This window comes from Schistocerca cancellata, chromosome 1 (assembly GCF_023864275.1).
Source record: "Schistocerca cancellata isolate TAMUIC-IGC-003103 chromosome 1, iqSchCanc2.1, whole genome shotgun sequence".
Classification (NCBI taxonomy): domain Eukaryota; kingdom Metazoa; phylum Arthropoda; class Insecta; order Orthoptera; family Acrididae; genus Schistocerca; species Schistocerca cancellata.
In genome coordinates, this window is record NC_064626.1 from 639,181,359 (window position 1) to 639,206,142 (window position 24,784).

Here is a 24,784-nt window from a genome sequence, read left to right on the forward strand (position 1 = left end):
AAGATAAAGTGGGTAGATCACGTAACTAATGAGGAGGTATTGAATAGGATTGGGGAGAAGAGAAGTTTGTGGCACAACTTGACTAGAAGAAGGGATCGGTTGGTAGGACATGTTTTGAGGCATCAAGGGATCACAAATTTAGCATTGGAGGGCAGTGTGGAGGGTAAAAATCGTAGAGGGAGACCAAGAGATGAATACACTAAGCAGATTCAGAAGGATGTAGGTTGCAGTAGATACTGGGAGATGAAGAAGCTTGCACAGGATAGAGTAGCATGGAGAGCTGCAGCAAATATATGGCGCTAGCTGCGCAGCATTTGTGCACCGCCGCCGTCAGTGTCAGCCAGTTTGCCGTGGCATACGGAGCTCCATCGCAGTCTTTAACAATGGTAGCATGCTGCGACAGCGTGGACGTGAACCGTATGTGCAGTTGACGGACTTTGAGCGAGGGCGTATAGTGGGCATGCGGGAGGCCGGGTGGACGTACCGCCGAATTGCTCAACACGTGGAGCGTGAGGTCTCCACAGTACATCGATGTTGTCGCCAGTGGTCGGCGGAAGGTGCACGTGCCCGTCGACCTGGGACCGGACCGCAGCGACGCACGGATGCACGCCAAGACCGTAGGATCCTACGCAGTGCCGTAGGGGACCGCACCGCCACTTCCCAGCAAATTAGGAACACTGTTGCTCCTGGGGTATCGGCGAGGACCATTCGCAACCGTCTCCATGAAGCTGGGCTACGGTCCCGCACACCGTTAGGCCGTCTTCCGCTCACGCCCCAACATCGTGCAGCCCGCCTCCAGTGGTGTCGCGACAGGCGTGAATGGAAGGACGAATGGAGACGTGTCGTCTTCAGCGATGAGAGTCGCTTCTGCCTTGGTGCCAATGATGGTCGTATGCGTGTTTGGCGCCGTGCAGGTGAGCGCCACAATCAGGACTGCATACGACCGAGGCACACAGGGCCAACACCCGGCATCATGGTGTGGGGAGCGATCTCCTACACTGGCCGGACACCACTGGTGATCGTCGAGGGGACACTGAATAGTGCACGGTACATCCAAACCGTCATCGAACCCATCGTTCTACCATTCCTAGACCGGCAAGGGAACTTGCTGTTCCAACAGGACAATGCACGTCCGCATATATCCCGTGGCACCAAACGTGCTCTAGAAGGTGTAAGTCAACTACCCTGGCCAGCAGTATCTCCGGATCTGTCCCCCATTGAGCATGTTTGGGACTGGATGAAGCGTCGTCTCACGCGGTCTGCACATCCAGCACGAACGCTGGTCCAACTGAGGCCCCAGGTGGAAATGGCATGGCAAGCCGTTCCACAGGACTACATCCGGCATCTCTACGATCGTCTCCATGGGAGAATAGCAGCCTGCATTGCTGCGAAAGGTGGATATACACTGTACTAGTGCCGACATTGTGCATGCTCTGTTGCCTGTGTCTATGTGCCTGTGGTTCTGTCAGTGTGATCATGTGATGTATCTGACCCCAGGAATGTGTCAATAAAGTTTCCCCTTCCTGGGACAATTAATTCACGGTGTTCTTATTTCAATTTCCAGGAGTATATATATATATATATATATGTGTGTGTGTGTGTGTGTATGGTGTTTCAGAGATTACACTATTTTTAATTCTCATATTCTCCTATTCCATTCTTATATCAGTTTTTGCATTAACTCTTACATTCATTCCTATATTAATTTTTATATTAATTGTTACTTTCCTTGTTATATTTTATTCTCACGTCATATTTTGTATTTTATTCTTATGTTTATTCTTCAGAGAGATTTGGTACGTGCCCTTGGATGACACCGATCCTAGAAATATCCGAAATATAGAAATTCCGTACACGATGAGTATCGCGCGAAGGTCTATCACAGCAGTATTTCTTGGTACGTCTATTACTCAGGATAGAAACCTCGTTAACATTACCGTAGATTGCACCCGCTGGCAATACTTTCGTGGCAACCCACGAGGATCATTTTCTCGAAAATAGAAGTACGCAAAATCACCAGAATTGTTGGAAAGACACTGGAATTTGACCGACAACTATTTCAGATAACTTTCTTCTCTCTTTTTCTCACTTTTCTTTAAATTCGTTCGCCAGAGAGACAACTATAGACTAATAAGAACAATGTTATTTCAACTTACGTTGTAAAAAACATTCGTGTAGTACTCTTGTACAGGCGTGGATAGAAAAAATAGTAAAAAATCGACAACGTATTTTTGAACATGGGGTGCAAAACAGTGAAGTCGCAACGCTAGGCTCAGCGCTACCCCTTGAGCCTAATGTTCTACGCCCTAAAAGGCACCTGAAGTACGTTGAAAACTATGACCGTCGTATTCTCGGAATCGATCGCGTGTCTACGGGTAAGCCGAGCTATACCGCCGCCTATTTTTACCTGTCATCCACTAAGCTCAGATTCTAGGAAATCGGGTTATAGCGTTTGCCGCATTCTCCTCTGTGGGATTCATCTGTTTTGAACATAAAACCGATTGCTGTCATATACGGATCGGTCACGTCATGTTCATGGGACACTCCAGCTTGACTCTGCCAATAGGGTCAATTTACAAAAGTGGAGTGGTGGAGAAAAGTTTAATTTAAAGCTGATACTAAACACACTTGGCTACATATGGCTGGACAGACAAACGAGCCTAAATGCAATGAACGTAGCATCGACGGTGATCCCCCAGTTAAATATGATTACAGATCTGCTCTTGTTTTTGCCAGAGCCTTGACAGAAAGGCGCCCGTCTGTATATAAATGAATTTGTAAAACATGTAATTGAGGTGTAAAGTTAGTTAAATAAAAAATTCAGATCGTGAGTCGATATACACATATTAACCCTGCCAAATTACATCAGCAACAAAAAACGACATCACAAAAGCATTTGGTCATAAACACTTCTCTAAAGTTATACTACGTCATCAAGAGTTCGAAATGGCCACTGTCATACGAAGTACTCGTCTGCAGTCGCTGGTGGGAGCACTTATATACAGCCTGAACAAGTTCCTTCGCTATCACTGCGCATGCCCAACAGTGTGATGTTTTAAATCCTCTAGGGTTCATCTTTGACCCTACTCTAAAGAAAAGAGTCTAGCGGCGTCAAATCAGGCAAACGTGCCGGCCAACTTATAATACCTTCACGTCCTATCCAGCCACCATGAAAGAGCCACACGTGAGCAGTGAGCCATACAAGACCCACCGTGCTACTACACACGTCTGCGTATTTCAAATGGTGTTTCTCTAGGACAGACGCTAGGACTTTGGTAATAAATTGTGTGTGTACATTGGTAATAAATTGTGTATGTGCCTTACCCATTAAAGTGTCTTTAAATAAGTAAGAACCAGTAACGTAGTTCCACTAATTCCGCACCAACATTTCACATTCCACTGCCTCTGATACTTAACCTCCATCACCCAATGCGGATGTTCAGTTATCGATTAACGCATAATTCTTGCAGTCGGCTTACCATAATTTTTAAAAGCAGCTTCATCGGTAAAACGACTTCCTTGAAAAAGAAATTATTGTCTCGTAGAACTTGAGTTTTTCTCTGTATATAAAGTGTCCAAATAACTTGTGAGAAAGCAGCCGGGTACAGTTTTCGATACCCACCTTTATTTCGACACATGAACACTCCGTCATTATTAAGGCTACAAATGCAACGTGAACACAGAAAATAAAATAAAATTCTCGCTAGAAGTAGCTAAGTTGGCCAATAAAAACGATACTGTGTATGCAGTAAGGCAACATACACTCACCATAAACAACTAGCGCCACCAATCACCAAAGATGACTAACGACAGAAGTTATCGATGGTGAATACTAACTGCCAAGGAGCTAGGAAGTACCATTAACTCAGTCTCTCTTATTGTTTTATCAAGAAGAGATTAGGATCCCATACATACGAGTAGTTTAAGCGGAAGCCTCACAAGGTTGTTACTCCAGTATCTCCAAGTCACGTCTACCACCAGTCTCACTGCCATCAATTAAACTTGCAGTGCGCAAGAAGTCTCAACATCTCATTTATATATACAGCACTGGCCATTAAAGTTGGCCGGCCGCGGTGGTCTAGCGGTTCTAGGCGCTCAGTCCGGAACCGCGTGACTGCTATGGTCGCAGGTTCGAATCCTGCCTCGGGCATGGATGTGTGTGATGTCCTTAGGTTAATTAGGTTTAAGTAGTTCTAAGTTCTAGGGGACTGATGACCATAGATGTTAAGTCCCATAGTGCTCAGAGCCATTTGTTTTTGAACCATTAAAGTTGCTACACCACGAAGATGACGTGCTACAGACGCGAAATTTAACCGACAGGAAGAAGATGCTGTGATATGCAAATGATTAACTTTTCAGAGCATTCACACAAATTTGGCGCCGGTGGCGACACCTACAACGTGCTGACATGAGGAAAGACTCCAACCGATTTCTCATACACAAACAGCAGTTGACCGGCCTTGCCTGGTGAAACGTTGTGTGATGCCTCGTGTAAATAGGAGAAATGCGTACCATCACGTTTCCGACTTTGATAAAGGGCGGATTGTAGCCTATCGCGATTGCGGTTTATCGTATCGTAACATTGCTGCTAGCGTTGGTCGAGATCCAACGACTATTAGCAGAATATGGAATCGGTGTGTTCAGGAGTGTAATACGGAACGCCGTGCAGGATCCCAACGGCCTCGTATCACTAGCAGTCGAGATGACAGGCATCTTATCCGCATGGCTGTAACGGATCGTGGAGCCACGTCTCGATCCATGAGTCAATAGATGGGGACGTTTGCAAGACAACAACCATCTGCACGAACAGTTCGACGACGTTTGTAGCACCATGGACTATGAGCTCGGAGACCATGGCTGCGGCTACCCTTGACGCTGCATCACAGACAGGAGTGCCTGCGATAGTGTACTCAACGACGAACCTGGGTGCACGAATGGCAAAACGTCATTTTTTCGGATGAATCCAGGTCCTGTTTACAGCATCATGATGGTCGCATCCATGTTTGGCAACATCGTGGTGAACACACATTGAGCGGCCCGAGTGGCCGAGCGTTTCTAGGCGCTTCAGTCTGGAACCGCGCGACCACTACGGTCGCAGGTTCGAATCCTGCCTCGGGCATGGATGTGTGTGTCGTCCTTAGGTTAGTTAGGTTTAAGTAGTTCTAAGTTCTAGGGGACTGATGACCTCAGATGTTAAGTCCCATAGTGCTCAGAGCCATTTGAACCATTTGAACACACATTGGAAGCGTGTATTCGTCATCGCCATACTGGCGTATCACCCAGCGTGATGGTACGGGGTGCCATTGGTTACGCGTCTCGATCACCTGTTGTTCGCATTGACGGCACTTTCAACAGTGGACGTTACATTTCAGATGTGTTACGACCCGTGGCTCTGCCCTTCATTCGATCCCTGCGAAACCCTTCATTTCACCAGGAGAATGCACGACCGCATGTTGCAGGTCCTGTATGGGCCTTTCTGGATACAGAAAATGTTCGACTGCTGCCCTGGCCAGCACATTCTCCAAATCTCTCACCAATTGAAAACGACTGGTCAGTGGTGGCCGAGCAAATGTCTCGTCACAAAACGCCAGTCACTACTCTCGATGATCTTTGGTATCGTGTTGAAGCTGCATGGGCAGCTGTACCTGTACACGCCATCGACGCTCTGTTTGTTTCAATGCCCAGGCGTATCAAGGCCGTTATTACGGCTAGAGGTGGTTTTTCTGGGTACTGATTTCTCAGTATCTATGCACCCAAATTGCGTGAAAAAGTAATCTCATGTCAGTTCTAGTATAATATATTTGTCCAATGAATACCTGTTTATCTTCTGCATTTCATCTTGGTGTAGCATTTTTAATGGCCAGTAGTGTAGCAATACCGAAACCATTTAGTTTACCAGAGGCATTGTAGGCCAACGCTACTCTTTTAATTATTTATTTTTACGTCCAATTAAGTCTATGTCTTGGACTACAATAAATATAAAAACTCCTCAACTGGTACGATGATTTTATTCCTTGTCTTTATTGTGTGTTGATTAAACGTTATTTTGGTCAACTTTATCCCCTTCGCTGAACTGGAGACTGTGACAGTACATCAATTAATGCCACTTACTGGTGATAATTGAGGGCAATTGGAGTCCGAAATTCTAGACATATGATCTCTGCGTGGCTAATAGCGGAAGGGGGTTGAGGGTTTGCTAGTGCCGGGAGGCGAGTAGGAAAGACTCTTTATTAGTGATGATATAACATAATCGGAACGTGACTCTGGAACGGGCAAATTTAATGGCCATATTTGCAGCACTTTTTTTAATTTCTTTCCTTTCTTTAACTTGATAGGTCATAATATTTCACTTCAGTTGAACGATAAGACTGTTTTGTATCTCCTGCTTGTGAAACCTCTATTCTCATTGCTAGTATTACCATTATTACTTCCATTATTATCGTTATTACTACTGCTGCTACTACAAGCGGTTCCAGACTGTAGCGCCTTTAAACGCTCGGCCACTCCGCCCGGCTTCAAACAATCTATCAGGTACTGTTGTGCGCCTTTGCACTACAAATGCAAACACTATGAAATGCGTTATCTTTTTACACTACCACGGTTATCATTTCCGTATGTCTACTTATATACTTCGTTAACGAATTTTGCAGTCTAATCTAAGTTGATTGCAAAATCTCATCCTGAAAAATTCTGTTCCTAGAGGCCAGGAAGTAGGGAAAATTGCGTGTGTGAATTTTGTCCCCTACTGCGACCCAGGTATGCCAAATAGTAGAGAAAACAGATTGTTTCTTTGACTGAATTTCACAGGGACCAACAGGCGCACAACAGTACCTGATAGATTGTTTGAAGCCGGCCGGAGTGGCCGAGCGGTTAAAGGCGCTACAGTCTGGAACCGCACGACCGCTACGGTCGCAGGTTCGAATCCTGCCTCGGGCATGGATGTGTGTGATGTCCTTAGGTTAGTTAGGTTTAAGTAGTTCTAAGTTCTAGGGGACTTATGACCACAGTAGTTGAGTCCCATAGTGCTCAGAGCCATTTGAACCAGTTTTGATTGTTTGAAATCATTGCGCACAGACGCATAAACAATGCATGACAAAGCGTCATTATGAAAGCAAATGTGTTAATACTATTCATGGTAAATGGCTGATTGTTTTGTTGCCTCACAAAAGCTAAGATGAAACTTTACTTCAGTATCATATTTTTTCACATCTTTGCAAAAACTATGTTGCCATCGTTGAACTATTATGTGTTTAGGGAAAACTGTCGTTAACTCAAGTGCACCCAGTATACCACTTAGAAAACTCGTCGAAGTGTTGCTAGAACTCAACACGTTTGGCGAAAACTCAGTGCGTAAACATTAAATGACATGCATCATGCTCTTGGTTTACTTGTAAGGAGGCTAAGAGTAGACTATACTCTAGTATAGAGTATTGCTCCATAAATAGTCCACTGACAACTCAGAAGCAATGTCCCCGACAACAGTACTGTAAAGTTCCATAGTAACGCAGAAAGTACTACAGTAAAGCATTGGTTCACCAAATGTCTGTGAAATAATTACATAAATTCAATTGAAGTGCATGACATAGCGTTGTAAAAAAAGCGTTAATTCGTTGCATAAGTGTCTGACAGCGCAGAAGAGTATGCTGAAATATTTTTATGAATGTTCAGACTCAGCATAATATGTAACAGACAAACACTGATACAAGTGAGTGAACATACAAGCTACAATAAAAATTGAAATGTGTGTCTTATCACATTATTATACAAACAAATACCGAAAGTAAGTTTCCGTAAGAGAGTTAGTTTGGTGGTAGCATTGAAGACTAGTTCACAATAAGAAGCTAAAGCTGACAAATTACCATAAACGCTGGAGAGTAACACATAAATAATTCTTTACATCAATGTTATACAGTTTTCATTGTGATAAAACACGAGTAAAACACTGTATGTATACAAGATATAAATTGAGAACAAAAGTCATCGCAATTTCGTATAAATATTCGTCAAAATACAGTTACAAAAGTAAAAGCTTCCTTAAAATAGTCTTCTTTACATCGTGTACTAATCATAAAACTAAAAACTATTTCTTACAAAGATTTGTAGCTTGAGCAACTATTCAGAAGGAAATTGAATGAGGGAAGAGAATAAAAGTTTCTGCACAAAATTATTGTTGTACATATCAAAGGAAATTAACTACCTTAAAGCGTCAATCGTCAGTCCGTCACAAAACAAAACTAAAGTGAAAATGTAGCCACAGATGCCTGTTTTATTCACGTGCTAACTAGTCATTGTCATCTAAAACAATACTTAGCGTACCCCAAATGCAAGAAAGATAAGGCCTTAGACCTATACATAAATAAGATAAAGAATAGGTGTGCTAAATGGTTAGTAAACATACTAAAACCTGCTCAGCTGACCCGAAAAAATGAAAGAAAATTGGTCACGAAAAATTGTTAATAAAAGCAAAACCAAACAATTGTCGAATCAGAACAGAAGAGCCAGCCTCATAAGTATCACTACCAACACAAAAAATGCTGATAAGCCAAAAAGTTATCATTATATTGCATCAGATAAAGTAGCAAATATTTCAGTACGTCTCGTTCCCATTTATAACAAATCTCCTACTCCAGAAAAAAATTACTAAACCACAGCAGTTCAAAGCGTCCACAATAACCAAATCATGATGAAATTTTTAACTGTCGCTAACCCATTGCACATATTCTGAAACCTTAAAACGTATTTCTACAGATACATAATTCGTAAATCCACAAAGTCATCAATTATTTATTAAAAAGTAACGGATCAAGTCGGAAAGATTTTAGAGAAACATGACTTTAGTCCGGTCTTTAGACCAACAAAGAAAATAATTCAAGTACTCCGATCTGTGAGGGATAAACGCTCTCCTCTGTCATCATTTGGTGTATGCAAAATTCCGTGTACGTGTGGTAAAGTTTATATTGGAAGTACCAAGAGGATCTGAAATACACGACTCGTACATTTAGTCATCGTGAGAGCGTTACAAATCTAATAGAAAGTTTGAAGTGGGAACACACAATTGCAGATAGGCGATATTCTAAACGGAAGGGGCTGCTCACTAAATTCCAAAATCGATATTCGCTAAGGATGTAGAACAAATATTATTACCAATAACTTACAAATCGCGCTATGATCACCATTCAAAGATAAGGGACTATAGAGCTCGTACTGAGGCGTTCAGATAGTCATTTTTCCCTCGTGCGAACCATGAATGGAACAGATGGGGGTAATAAAACTTTAGCGCGAATAGTGCCCTCCGCCACACACCGCTTGGTGGCTAGCGGAGTATATATGTAGATGTAGAACTACCACAAAACCATGATCGTCAACAATCTAATGCGTCAAGTTCTGGTTACAGTGATAATACGACATGAAAATGATTATTGGTCAACGACAACTGATTATCTAATTGCTCCTGGTTTTTATTACAACTAACTCTTAACTCACGAGGTGTGGTCTCTCAGACCGCTCCCTAATTTTCCAAGTCGCTCTCGTAGGTCAATTATGGTGAAAACATTTTATACACCACGTACCCTCTTTTAATCACCAGCCCTACAAATTACTGTTGTCAGTTGCGTTATCGCCTTATTTGACTTGTTGACATGTGATGGGGCCTCCTAGACCACGCCACAAGAACTAAGCACCTGCTTTCGTCAGTTCAGTACAAAACGTGTTAGCAAGAAAATTTTACATACTCTAAGTTCGATAAAATCTTTATTCAGTGGATGGAGAATGATGTCAGAGATATAGATCAAGAAGTAGACGAAGAAGCCAAGGATATTTCGACAGCCAGTGGTCACAATTCTGCTAGCGAACAAGAGGACCATTCAGAGGAAGAACTTCAGGACAATAGTGATGAGGACCTTTCTGTTTCTCCAAAAAAATACTTCATGTTAGTTAAAATTAAATTTATTCTGTGTCGTGGTAAAGAAAGACGTAGGTAGATATCAGTAGTGAATATTAATTTTGCAGACTTTCTTTTTCTGTCTATCGAGTTCAGATTTTATATGTAAGTTTGAATCCTGGAAATTAGTTTTATGCGAAAATATGCTTTCTACAGACATACCATAATTTTTGAAACGTAAAATTCAAATCTCTAACAGTTCGTTTTGTGTACAGTTGAAAAAGCTTCACGGAAGAATGTGATTTTTGCTTGATACAAAAGTAAAATACTGTTGGCTTTATTTAGCGCAATAAAATCAACAAGGAATATTTAAACAACACTTTCGCAGTTGTAATCATAAATGCTATATAACCTAAATTAACAAATGATTTACAGCTTAAACCTCCATTTAAAGATAGACGTCTCAGAGACCACACCTCTTAGAATACGGTACAGAAAAGTCACCTCGTGAGTTAAGGGTTAATACCTTCAAACTCTGGAATAAGTAATGCAGACTGCTGTATCTTCTTTGCCAGACGGTGTCACGTTCTGACAGATCTGTATTCTTGACAGTCTCGTCGTGAAGGAGCTTACCTGCAAGATGGCCTATTCACACATTGTTGTTCTGGTCTTCAGTCACGAGACTGGTTTGATGCAACTCTCCATGCTACTCTATCCTGTCCAAGCTTCTTCATCTCCCAGTACCTACTGCATCCTACATCCTTCTGAATCTGCTTAGTGTATTCATCTCTTGGTCTCTCTCTACGATTTTTACCCCCCACGCTGCCCCCCAATACTAAATTGTTTATCCCTTAATGCCTCAGAACATGTCCTACCAAGCGATCCCTTCTTCTAGTCAAGTTGTGCCACAACTCCTCTTCTCCCCAATTCTATTCAGTATCTTCTCATTAGTTATGTCATCTAGCCATCTAATTTTCAGCACTCTTCTGTAGCATCACATTTCGAAAGCTTCTATTCTCTTCTTATCCGAACTATTTATCGTCCACGTTTCACTTCCATACATGGCTACACTCCATACAAATACTTCCAGAAACGACTTCCTGACACTTAAATCTATACTCGATGTTAACAAATTTCTCATCTTCGGAAACGCTTTGCTTGCCATTGCCAGTCTGCATTTTATATCCTCTCTACTTCGACCATCATCAGTTATTTTGTTCCCCAAATAGCAAAACTCCTTTACCACTTTAAGTGTCTCATTTCCTATTCTAATTTCCTCACCATCACCCGATTTAATTCGACTACATTCCATTATCCTCGTTTTGCTTTTGTTGATGTTCATCTTATATCCTCCTTTCAAGACACTCTCCATTCCGTTCAACTGCTCTTCCACGTCCTTTGCTGTCTCTGACAGAATTACAATGTCATCGGTGAACCTTAATGTTTTTATTTCTTTTCCATGGGTTTTAATACCTACGCCGAATTATTCTTTTGTTTCCTTTGCTGCTTGCTCAATATACAGATTGCATAACAACGGTGAGACACTACAACCCTGTCTCACCCCCTTCCCAGCCAGTGCATCCCCTTCATGTCTGTCGACTCTTATAACTGCCATCTGGTTTCTGAACTAATTTTAATAGCCCTTTGTTCCCTGTATTGTATTTGACCTCTGTCACCTTAGGGATTTTGAAAGACAGTATTCCAGTCAAAAATGTCGAAAGCTTTCTTTAAGTCTACAAATGCTAGAACCTCAGGTTTGCCTTTCCTTAATCTTTCTTCTAAGGTGAGTCGTAAGGTCAGTATTGCCTCACGTGTTCCAGTATTTCTACGGAATCCAAACTGCTCTTCCCCGAGGTCCGCTTCTACCAGTTTTTCCATGCCTCTCTATAGAATTCGCGTTAGTATTTTGCACCTGCGACTTATTAAACTGATAGTTCGGTAATTTTCGCATCTGTAAACACCTGCTTTCTTTGCGATTGGAATTATTATATTCTTCTTGAGGTCTGAGGGTATTTCGGATGTCTCATACATCTTGCTCACCAGATGGTAGAGTTTCGTCAGGACTGGCTCTCTTAAGGAATGTCGTCTACTCCCGGGGCCTTGTTTCGACTCAGGTCTTTCAGTGCTCTGTCAAACTCTTCACGCAGTATCATATCTCCCATTTCATCTTCATTTACATCCTCTTCCAGTTCCATAATACAGTCCTCCAGTACATCACCCTTGTATAGAGCCCTTCTTTGCTTAGAACTGGGTTTCCACCTTAGCTCTTGATTTTCGTACAAGTTGTTCTGTTTTCTCCAGAGATCTCTTTAATCTTCCATTAGGCAATATCTGTCTTACCCCTAATGAGATAAGCCTCTACATCCTTACATTTGTCCTCTAGCTATCCCTGCTTAGCCTTTTTGCACTTCCTGTCGATCTCATTTTTGAGACGTTTGTATTCCTTTTTGCCTGCTTCATTTCTTGCATTTTTATACTTTCGCATTTCATCAATTAAATTCAATATTTCTTTTGATGCCCAAGGATTTCTACTAGTCCTCGTGTTTTTACCTACTTGATCCTCTGCTGCCTTCACTACTTCATCCCTCAAAGCTACCCATTCTTCTTCTACTGTATTTCTTTCTCCCATTCCCAATTTTTCCATTATACTCTCCATGAAACTCTGTATAAACTCTGTTTAGTTAGTTTATCCAGGTCCCATCACCTTAAAATCTCACCTTTTTGCAGTTTCTTCAGTTTTAATCTACAGTTCATAACCAATAGATTGTGGTCAGAGTCCACATCTGCCCTTGGAAATGTCTTACAATTTAAAACATGGTTCCTAAATCTCTGTCTTACCATTATATAATTTATCTGAAACTTGTCAATATCTCCAGGCTTCTTCCAAGTATACAGCCTTCTTTTGTGATTCTTGAACCAGGTGTTATCTATTATTAAGTTATTCTCTGTGCAAAATTCTACCAGACGGCTTCCTCTTTCATTTCTTCCCACAAATCCATAATCACCTACTACGTTTCCTTCTCTTCCTTTTCCTACTACCGAATTCCAGTCACCCATGACTATTAAATTTTCGTCTCCCTTCACTATTTGAATAAATTCTTTTGTCTCCTCATACATTTCTTCAATTTCTTCGTCATCTGCAGAGCTAGTTGGCATATAAACTTGTACTACTGTAGTAAGTGTCTATCTTGGCCACAACAATGCCTTCACTATGCTGTTTGTAGTAGCTTTCACGCACTCCTATTTTTTGATTCGTTATTAAACCTACTCCTGCATTACCCCTATTTCATTTTGTATTTACAACCCTGTATTCACCTGACCGAAAGTCTTGTTCATCCTGCTACCGAACTTCACTAATTCCCACCACATCTAACTTTAACCTATCCATTTCCCTTTTTAAATTTTGTAACCTACCTGCCCGATTAAGGGATCTGACATTCAACGCTCCGATCTGTAGAACGCCAGGTTTCTTTCTCCTGATAACGACGTCGTCTTGAGTATTCCCCACCCGGAGATCCGAATGGGGGACTATTTTACCTCGAGAATATTTTACCCAAGAGGATGCCATCATCATTTAATCATACAGTAAAGCTGCATGCCCTCGGGAAAAATTACGGCTGTAATTTCCCCTTGCTTTCAGCCGTTCGCAGTACCAGCACAGCAAGGCCGTTTGGGTTAGGACACAAATTATCCGCTACAAAATGGAGGAGAGGGTACGTTTTATTTGCCGTTAGTATAATAGTGAATGTTGATCACTGACAGCTGAAAGCTTTCAACTGTGAAGTGTAAATGGCTGCAGGTGAAAACTATATTTGTTTATAGGGCTGCGGCGACACTCAGGTGTTGTCATAGAGATTTGACAGTATCGCGCTACGTTGATGATTCAGTGGATGTGCGAAGGAGCCGAAGCAACAGTGAGGGATCTTTTCTCGCCGACTCAGTTATAGGAAACTCGTTTACTTCTACTACCATTACCTCATTCCATAAACAGATAACATTTCAATCTGTGCCCCTTGTTTATAGCAGGAAAATTCTGCAGAAGAGAATTCTTCCTCCATTTCATTTATTTGATCAACGATTTACTCAATGATTTACGTAAAATTTTGTTGTTTATTGAAAGTAATGACTGACCAGCCTGCCACATAAGGTTGCTGGGACAAGCAGCAGTGTGGGAGACCTCTTGCTTCGTGCTGGCAACACTCGAGAGACGCATACAAGCTATTGTGTGCCACGTCCACTCGAAGACATTCACCAATTATCACCGTCCTAGCAAGAGTGCTGTGTTTCCAGAGTTGCTGAAACTTTTCGTGCATTTTGAGACCTGAAATCCTTACAGTACGATAAATATCTATTAGTTTAATGTTTTTTTGTTTCGTTGTGACAGACAAAACTACTTTCGACAGGCCATAATGTGGATACTTTGACTGTTCAGTGAAGTGGCACATCAAACTAGATCGCATGAGATCTCAGTTCACTTTATTATACAAACGAATAAGTAAACAGTGTTTGCCGCAGGAGTGCTGGATAATGTACAGGTCAATATGAAAGTATATCTTGGTGCACAAATAAACAAACAGTTCTCTAGTGGTACAATGTTCGACATACACAACAATACAAGTTCATCTCAGATTCTTACAACTTGTTGGTCCTTGACTATGAGACCTCGAACCAGCTTTTACATGCTGCCTTATGTCGTTGCAGATCGCAGCGAGCCCTCGCTAATGTTTGTGGAACATAGTCGCTTTCCCGACTCGCTGTGACATCACAATTTCTCGACAGTACCACCGTTTTTTATCTGCAGATTACTAGCGATTACGCTGTAAATGTCCATGTTCATTAAAAACTGTAACTATTTGTTCGATTCGTTTCAGCAAGTGATTTTCCATAACACTGCAAAATCATCCTGTTTGTATCAATGAAGCAAGTACAAGGCCAATTCTGGGATTCAAGTTACTTTCCATTAGGGACGTGGAATGAACTCAACGACTGTGATAAGACTTTCAAAAAGATGGCGCACAGCTATCAGTCGTCCTTTCGTTTCAGGCTTTATTAAAGCAAATCTGGATTTAGCCTACTAACTAGTCATTATCAGTGAACTATTTCAAAGTTTTAATACATGTGCTAGTAGTTCTGGGTCTGCAAGGAACTGTGACAGAAGCCCGAGCAAGAGGGGACTGATGTACTAGCACATGTACTAAGACCCTGAAACATTGCACTGATAATGACTGGTTACTATGCGAAATACAGATTTGCTTTAATGAAGCCCGAAAGTAAAGGACGACTGTTAGCTGTGCTCCATAATTTTGAATTTCTGGGATACTCACATCCAGCATAGGAACAAGTGGCTTCATTTAGTAACCTCCCCTATTTTCTGCACACCATGGCGATTGGAAAACTAGCCTTTTTTGTCATCACTGATTAGGTTACCGTTTATTCCACGGCTTTTCACTGCAAGTTCGCAAGTTTCGAGGGCAAGCACAGTATTCTGACCAATCACAGTATATCAGTTGCTTACTGCTTCATACCATCATATTACTGAACTAATCCCTTGCTTACATCTTAGGACTTATTTGGATGCAGTTACACGTATATAGATTACATCCAGTGCTATCATCTGGAAGTGTCCTGTTTAGCCACTTCCAGAAACATTAGGTAATACGCTACGTAATGATAGATGTATATCTAAAACAACTATAGATTTATATAACTGAATATTATCTAACGATTTAAGTCTCAGCATACTTCATTTTCTTATTCTCTAGTCGTGTTACCATATTAGAGGCGAGTGAATTTTGGTTTTCATTTCTGTATGGAGTCGATAAATGTCAGTTTCTACAATTACAGATACAACTTGCTCAAAGAAGATGGAGATTCTGTGATCCTCCTCTGTATCCGAATCTCAGTTCTTTCTATTTATTTTACGTACCTGTTTTATCAGCTTCCACATTCAATAAGTCAGTGGAAGAAGGTGCTAACTCTCAATTTACTATAGATTTGCCGTGTTGCATTTTCAATTGGACCACGGACTGGCAACACGTAGTTACATATGTGCCGCTGCAAAATGTTGCCTGCCTATACAAAATGCTTTGTCTTATTGTATTCATGTCTTTCAGTTTAACAAGACATATAACACGCAGTACTGAAAAATACGCTCTTGTGGGTTAACATTTCTTCCCGCCGACCTCTTCAATTGATAACTGTAACCTAAAACACTCCTCACGGACGAGTTTACAAATTTCTTCCTTATTTCTCTATTCTGGCAAATGTTAGCTAGTAAAATAATAAGCTGTTTTCTTGTTACTGCAATTGTTCCGATGTGAATATTGCATTATGTCACTGCACATGTCTCGAACAGTCAAGAATGTTAAACTGATGCACGCAAGTCTCATGAAATGACAACATGAATGAAGTAACGCTGACGTTGCAGTGATCAAGTCAATGTTATTACTGTGTCAGTCCTTGAGAGAGAGTTTAGAGAAAAATAATACACTAGTTTTAAAAATAAAATAGGATTTAAAAGTCACAGCAAGAAAAGTAATCGGATTTTCTTTTATGAATTAATTTTTGGAAGTCTCACAATAAAAACATTATTGATAAATGAGGATAGAAACAACCAACATAAGTATGGTCTCAGTAAATATTTAAGAGGTTCTAAAAATTAGCAAATATGTACCTCGGTGAACGGTAAAGAAAAGAGTGGGATTACGTAAATGAACGAGGAGGGTGCAGTATGCCGAGGCATTAGATGTCCACTGAATAGGAATGGTTGTACCTGACTCTAAGTCGACTGTATAAAAGCCCTCACATAAAGGGTGTCTTTCATGTAGAGCAGTTTACAATGTAGCTGTGTTTTCAAAAATATTCTTGTCTTTAAATTTCGTTGCTTATCGCTGCACCAGTTTCACTGCCAGTTTCGAGTACGGGGTATTTTGACTCCACATTCAAATGTGCACGTAAACGGCTACGGTGTTGATTCTTTCGCCATGATGAATATGCACGCAATGTCAATTTGAAATGTGCGAGCTGAGAGGACTGGTATAAAGATAAAGCGGTACTTTTTGTTTTGTACCAGGAAATGGTGGAGAGGGGGGGGGTGTAGTTCCGTGAGGATTTACGAACGCCCAATCGCTTTTTTAAGCACGTATACAGGCGAGATAAAGTGGGAGAATAGTTGGGGCTGCTTTTATACTGCGTATAACCCTTTCACGCACAGTCGTAATTTTTCTCGCGTTAAGAGAAAAACACAGCAGCACTTCGCTTCCATGTGGGACAGTGCCCGCCATGCAGTCTGATAAGGCTGCTGATAAAGGCGGTGACTTGCGCTAACCTCAGTGACTCGGCTTCGGATCCCACTTCTTACCGACTGTCTCTTCTTAAATGATACTTTTCCGTTCGTTCGTCAACATCTTCCACTTACATGATAACTTTTTTTTTTCTTTTTAGTCATCAGTTTTCTGACTGGTTTGATGCGGCCGCCACGAATTTCTCTCCTGTGCCAACCTCTTGATCTCAAAGTAGCACTTGCAACCTACGTCCTCAATTATCTGATGGATGTATTTCAGTAACTGTCTTCCTCTATAGTTTTTGCCCTCTGCAGCTCCCTCTAGTACCGTGGAAGTCATTCCCTCATGTCTTAACAGATGTCCTATAATCCTGTACCTTCTCCTTGTAAGTGTTTTCCACATGTTCCCTTCCTCTCCGATTCTGCGCAGAACCTCCTCATTCCTTACCTTTTCTCCAAACGTACACTCTCAGAAATGTCTTCCTCAAATTAAGGCCTATGTGTTGACCCCCCTTGGCCAGGAATGGCCTTTTTGCCATTGCTAGTCTACTTTTTATGTCCTCCTTGGTCCGTCAATCATTGGTTAGTTTGCTGCCTAGGTGGCAGAATTCCATAATTTCATCTACTTCGTGACCATCAATCCTGATGTTAAGTTTCTCGCTGTTCTCATTTCTGATACTTCTCATTACTTTCGTTTTTCTACGATTTACTCTCAGTCCATATTCTCTACTTATTAGACAGTCCATTCGATTTAGCAGATAATGTAATTCTTCTTCACTTTCACTCAGGATAGGAATGTCATCAACGAATCGTATCGTTGATACACTTTCCACTCCTGAACCTTTCTTTTCTTTCCATCTCTGCTTCCTCGATGTACAGATGGGACACTAGTGGCGGAAGACTGCTTCCCTGTCTTACACCATTTTTAATCCGAGCATTTCGTTCTTGGTCGTCCACTCTTATTATTCCGTCTTTGTTCTTGTCCATATTACATGTTACCGTCTCTCCCTATAGTTTAGCCCCATTCTTTACAGAATTTCGAACATTTTGCACCATTTTACATTGTCGAACGCTTTCTCTAGGTCGACAAATCCTATTAAAATGTCTTGATTTTACTTTGTCTTGCTTCCATTATCAGCCGTAACGGCAGAACTGCCTACCTGGTACCTTTACCTTTCCTAAAGCCAAATTGATCGTCATCCAACAAATCATCAACTTTCTTTCCCATTCTTCTGTGCATTATTCTTGTCAGCAACTTGCATGCCTGAGCTGTTAAGCTGATTGTGAGATTATTCTCTCACTCGTCAACTCTTGCAGTCTTCGGAATTTTGTGCATGATATTTTTCCGAAAGTTGGACGGTGTATTGTGAGACTCATACATTCTACACACCAACGCGAATTATCGTTTTTTTGCCACTTCCACTAAGGATTTTAGAAATTCTGGTGGAATGTTATTGCTCCCTTCTCTCTTACTTGAGCTTAATCCTCTCTTAAATTCCGATTCTAATTGTGGATCCCCTATCTCTTCTAAATCGACTCTTGTTTCTTCTTCTATCACATCAGACAAATCTTCCCCATCATAAAGGCCTCCAGTGTACTCTTTCCGCCTATCCGCCTTCTCCTCTCACTGTCAGTCCTCAGGCCGTAGAAGACTGTTCACGTCTGGGGAGTTTGGACGCCAGCGGAAGTGCTTAAACTCAGAAGAGTGTTCCTGGAGCAATTCCGGACGTGTGGGGTGTCGTATTGTCCTGCTGGAATTTCCCAACTCCGTCGGATAGCACGGTGGACAAGAATGGATGCAGATGACCAGACAGTATGTTTACGTGCGCGTCACCTGTCAGAGTCGTATTTAGACGTATCAGGGGTCCCATATCACTCCAACTGCACACCATTACACAAACCTACACCATCTTTAACAGTCCCCTGCTAACATGCAGGGTCCATGGTCATGAAGTTGTCTCCATACCCTTACCCGTCCATCCGCTTGATACAATTTCAAATGAGACTCGTCCGACCAGGCAAAATGTTTCCAGTCATTAACAGCCCAATGTCGGTGTTGACGGGCCCAAGCGAGAACTAAGGCTTTGTATCGGGCAGCCATCAAGAGTGCACGAGTGGTCCTTCGGCTCCGAAAGCGCATATCGATGGTGTTTCGTTGATTGGTTCGCACGCTGACATTTGTTGATGGCCCAGCATTAAAATCGGCAGTAATTAGCGGAAGGGTTGTATTCAATGACGTTGAACGATTCTCTTCAGTCGTCGTTCTTCCCGTTCTTGCAGGATTTTTTCCGGCCGCAGCGATGTCAGAGATCTGAAGTTTTAACGTATTACTGATAGTCATGGTACACTCATGATGTAGTCGTAAGGGAAAATCACAATTTCATCGCTACCTCGGTGATGCTAGTCCCATCGCTTGTGCGCCGACCATAACACCACGTTTAAACTCATTTAAATCTTGTTCTTCTGCCATTTTAGTAGCAGAAACCAACCCAACATCTGGGCCAGAGCGTTGCCGACCGCAGCGCCGTCTTCTACCCCTGTTTACACGTCTCTGTATTTGAATAGGCATGCCTATACCAGTTCCTTTGGCGCTTCAGTGTAGCAAAACTCTAAGACATAAGATGTGAAAGTGCATCTTTTATTCTATAGGCCAGTGGATAACGCTGCATAAAGATTGGGCTAGTCAGTTGCAAATATGAGCGAACACAATTGATAGATGGCAGCATAGCGATTTCTATACGACCGACAACATAGTGAGGGTGGAAAGGAAGATAAATTTTGGTTGGAAACTGCTTCATGCAATACATAGCTGTTGTTGTTTTGGTGATAATCTTTCCATCCTGGCACTCCTAAAAGAATGTTACACTCCTGACAAAAAAAAAAAAAAAAAAAAAAAATTGAAGCGCTGTAACACTGTACATGTACACACCTTCGGCGGCTATTTGAGTGATTAGAGCGGCAATTCTTTTTGACTGGTAGAATGGCCCCCAGAGTGTAGTAGTGTTGTTCGTCTTTAGGACAGGTTAAGTATATAACAGACATGGACAGTGTCAGACGTCGAGCGATTTGGAGTAAGCGGAAATGAAGCGTACTCGTATGACACACTGCCGTTAGCACCTGACAGAGTTTGAATGGGACCTCATTGTGAGTCTCCATTTGGGCAGCTACTCGAATAGTGCAATATCCAGATGTGTTCGAATGTGACAGTAGGTCAGTACTGGACTGCTTGAGAACGGCTATTCGTTGTCAACATTCTAGTCGACCACTACTGATCACCACTAGGAAGGATCGGTGATTTCTGTACCAAGCGCATCGTAAGCCCTTCACATCTGTGCCTGTCATCTAAGAACAAGTAATGGACTCCCTGCAACATTCGCTGTCGTACTACAGCGTTAATTGGTGATTTTTGTTAAGACCACAAACAAAACCCCTAGTAGTTCGTTTAGCGTTGAAAAGAAGTTCAGAACGACCCCCGCTGACCATCGTCGGCGAGTAAGGCGCGATCTGGCATGCGGTCCCATTCTTCCAAGCGGAGTTGACCCTGGCGTCACGGTGTGGGGAGGTATCGGGTATAACGACTGGCAGTGATTGCTAGAACACTGACTGCGAGACGGTAAGTCACTGACATGCTCTGAGGGGACAGTGTTGTGGTGTCATTTTTCAATAGTACAATTCTCGTTCCTACAGGGAACAGTCTGTGTTATATTAACGTACTTCTACGCCTTGCAGGATCCCAAGATCTGGCAGCGTTAGAACAGGTCTGGGACCAGCTCGGACGTCCATGCTATCTTAATTATAGTAGTCAGTATGTCAAGGACCAGTGACAGCAGATGTGGGCCAGTTTGTCACACCAAAGGATACAACCACTTCACGACACCTTTTCGAACTAAAATGTCAAATCAACAACTCTCCGAGCCGTCTATATTTCCAAGTATATTTTATTTTTGCTATCAGTTTCGGTGTAACACTACACCATCTTCAGGCTCCCTGACTGACTTGTAGTAAGAATCCAACCTCTTGTAAAATCGAAATGTGGGCCAGTATACAGTCACTGGTGTCTGCAGACTTCTTTCTAACAGCGCGACCCGAACGATGGGATTGATTTGACGTTTATATAGAACAGCCAAGGTCCTGTAATCATTCTGTTCAAAGATGAACTTACAATCGCTTCCGAACTGGTTCCAGGCCGGAGGGGAATGCAACGTCGTATTGTACACTGATAACTGGGCTCACACTGTCAAGTCTGCATATCTGGATCGACCTTGTTATCGCTGAAATAATATCAACCCCTGAAATTTCGTTACCTCCTGCCCTTTCGGGCGGTTTAGTCAGGCAGTGTGATTACTTATCACAATGCACATCTAATGCGCCAGGAGGTTGCCCACCACATACATGAACAGTGTTGAGCATATGCGGGATGCCTTGCAACGTGCTGCCGCGCGGGATTAGCCGAGCAGTCTCAGGCGCTGCAGTCATGGACTGTGCGGCTGGTCCCGGCGGAGGTTGGTGTCCTCCCTCGGGCATGTGTGTGTGTATGTTTGTCCTTAGGATAATTTAGATTAAATAGTGTGTAAGCTTAGGGACTGATGACCTTAGCAGTTAAGTTCCATAAGATTTCACACACATTTGAACATTTTTTGCAACGTGCTCTTCAGAAGACTCTCCACTCCCTCGTACTCTTACAAATTCATGGACATCCGTGCAGGATTCATGGTGTCAGTTCTCTCCAGCGCTACTTCGGACAGTAGTCGAGTCTATGCCACGTAGTGTTGCAGCACCTATGCGTGCTTGCGGGGCCCTACACGATTTTAAGCAGGTTTACCAGTTTCTTTGGCTCTTCAGTGTATTGTATGTCATAATCTCTGCCGTTATTGGAGTTGTAATCTTAGTGCCAATAATAGCCGCTTAAAAGCATGTTCTGCAACAAACAGTGAAATACCGGTGAAGTTCACAGCATTTTGTGCACGAGATAAACTATTGCCTGTTGTTTAACACCTTCCCTTATAGCTTCAGGATTTCCCAGGACACTGCGAAATAAGAGTGAGCCGTAACATTTTCTAGTATTAAGGAAAACATTAACTTTCTTTTCATAAAACCTGTTTATTTAACAATATATCATCATAAATCTGTTTTCTTAACAAATTAACAACTTTGTGAAATGAATAAGATTTTACAAGAGAATTCAAAACAAAAACAGCAGGACAATAATTACAATCGCCCGGACCTGGAGCCCGCCCGTTATCGGGTGAAACAGCGCTTTTTAGTACCGCGCTGGACACAGTTTCTCTTATTGAATGCCCTCCTGCAACACATGTAAACATTTAAGTAATATTGGTGACAACAGTGTTCCAATTACTCAAACAAATGACGAAGTTTGTTTTTTATTTGGAAACTGTATGTCGAAAGGTTCGGGGTTAAGATGCACACCTACGCTTAAAGGTTAAACAAAGTAGGAAACAACTATGACAATGAGAAGGCTTGCTTCAAAGCCATCATTAGTTTCATTTCAAACAGCAACAAGGTGCGCCTGGATCCCAACCCGTCCGTTTTGATAAACTTATTCTGGCTAAAGCGTTGGTGACAATTGGCTGTTAATATGTGAAAAATTAAATTGTTTCTCAGTTATGAATGTCGCTCTGAAGGAATGTTTTAAAACATTACTATGAGCACTTATTACAAGAGAACTCACCCGGTCGAACTACAAGATCCAACTAAAGTATACGGTCTTTCAAAGATAGAAACGCACAGCTTAGTTTCAACAGGTGGTTTAGATTATCTCAAATACAATTAAAATCAATGATTTGAACCGGTTAACATCTAAATCTAACCACAAGACCATTGTTTGTTTAACGCCAACCTGTGCATTGGTACAGTTGTTCTGACCGTATTTCCAACCAAGAGCAGATTTATTCAGACGTTAATGAACGGGTATAAACTAGAAAGGAAGGCCAATATACTTCAGAAGAAATTTTCAAACGAGAACTAGTTGAAACGGCTCTGAGCACTATGGGACTTAACTTCTGAGGTCATCAGTCCCCTGGAACGTAGAACTACTTAAACCTACCTAACCTAAGGACATCATACACATCCATGCCCGAGGCAGGATTCGAACCTGAGACCGTAGCGGTCGCGCGGTTCCCGACTGTAGCGCCTAGAACCGCTTGGCAACGACAAATAGTGTCTAGTAACATACTACAGTCTATATTTACGACCAAAGAGCCGACAGAGTAAAGCTCAGATGTTAATGTGAGGTGTTAATGACTTCACACCGGCACCAAATTTCACCACAGTCCCGCCCAACGCCGCCGTCGGCGTGTCTCACGATAGGAAGGTCGTCACAGCCCTCCTACCCGCATTTCAGACCTTCTTCTGACGTCTCTGCGCTGGAGATCAGAGCCGCGACACCCAGCGTTGAAAAGACACGGTTTTGTTATGGCTGACCGCTGGAAACATTTCAGACTCACCGCCGCTCAGAATCGATATGAAAAGGCCTCAGTGGATGGCATGAAGAGCGTCAACGTCAACAATACCGCGTCTTCTCTTGAAACGTTGATTGTCACACATTTGAAAGTTCTAAGAACCCCTGGGCGTTCGAACCACAACCTAGCGCCATTATTGGGCTCAGCATCATTAAAACTGATCTGACCGCTTGGAGTGTAGTGCGATCGCAATTTCTGCACCGGCATACAGGGTGGTACCATTAGGATCTATTCAAACCAATTTGGTGGAATTTGACTTGATGCGAAGCATAAAAGCTTTTCATCCTTCCTTTTTCGCACCACTCTTTGGCGGGATCGTAAGGGGTGGGGAGGAGGAGGGGTGCAACATTAACATATTAACACGTGCGTGAATAAAACGTCACAGGCAACATCTTGGTGCCACCCACGCACCTTTATTAACCCTTTATAAATGTATCTGTCATTAGGAACTGAGAGAGAGAGAGAGAGAGAGAGAGAGGGGGGGGTAGAAAGCATATAACTCTTTTATGCTTCGTGTCACATTCAGATTTCATCGAACGAATTTGAACGGTCCCTTGTGCTTCCACCCTGTATACCGGAGCAAAAATTGCGATTGCGCTACTCTCCAAAGCAGTCACATCACGTTTAGCAGTATTGCAGCCCCATGAAGGCCATGGTCATCGCACTGCGAAGTGTCGGTTTCGTCCTTGAAATGTGTGGCAGTCAACGCCCCAAGAGAATGGGTGGTTTCATTGAGGCCCTTTATGCCACTCCCCGAGGCCTCTCCACGTCGATTCTGAGGGCCGGTGTGTCTGTAATGTTTTTCGTGCCTACCCATAAGAAAACCAGTTGATTTCAAGGCTTGGTGTCGCTGTTCTTCCACTATAGAGGCGTCAAAAGAAGGAATGAAATATGGGTAAGAGGACTTGTGACGAACTTCCCATTGTCATATTCACGGTGGTGTTGGACAGGTAATATTTTGTGCCAATATGACGTCATTAACCGACTTTAGAGCTGACATCAGTTCTGAGCTGTTTCCTTTTATTCCCCGTTGGGCGACACTAATGTTTGAAGCGTAGCCGAGGCCGAGGCTGACGTCACAGGACGCACCCTTGCAGAGGAAGGTCGTAGGCATCTTTGAGCCGAATTTCAAAGTTATGCTTC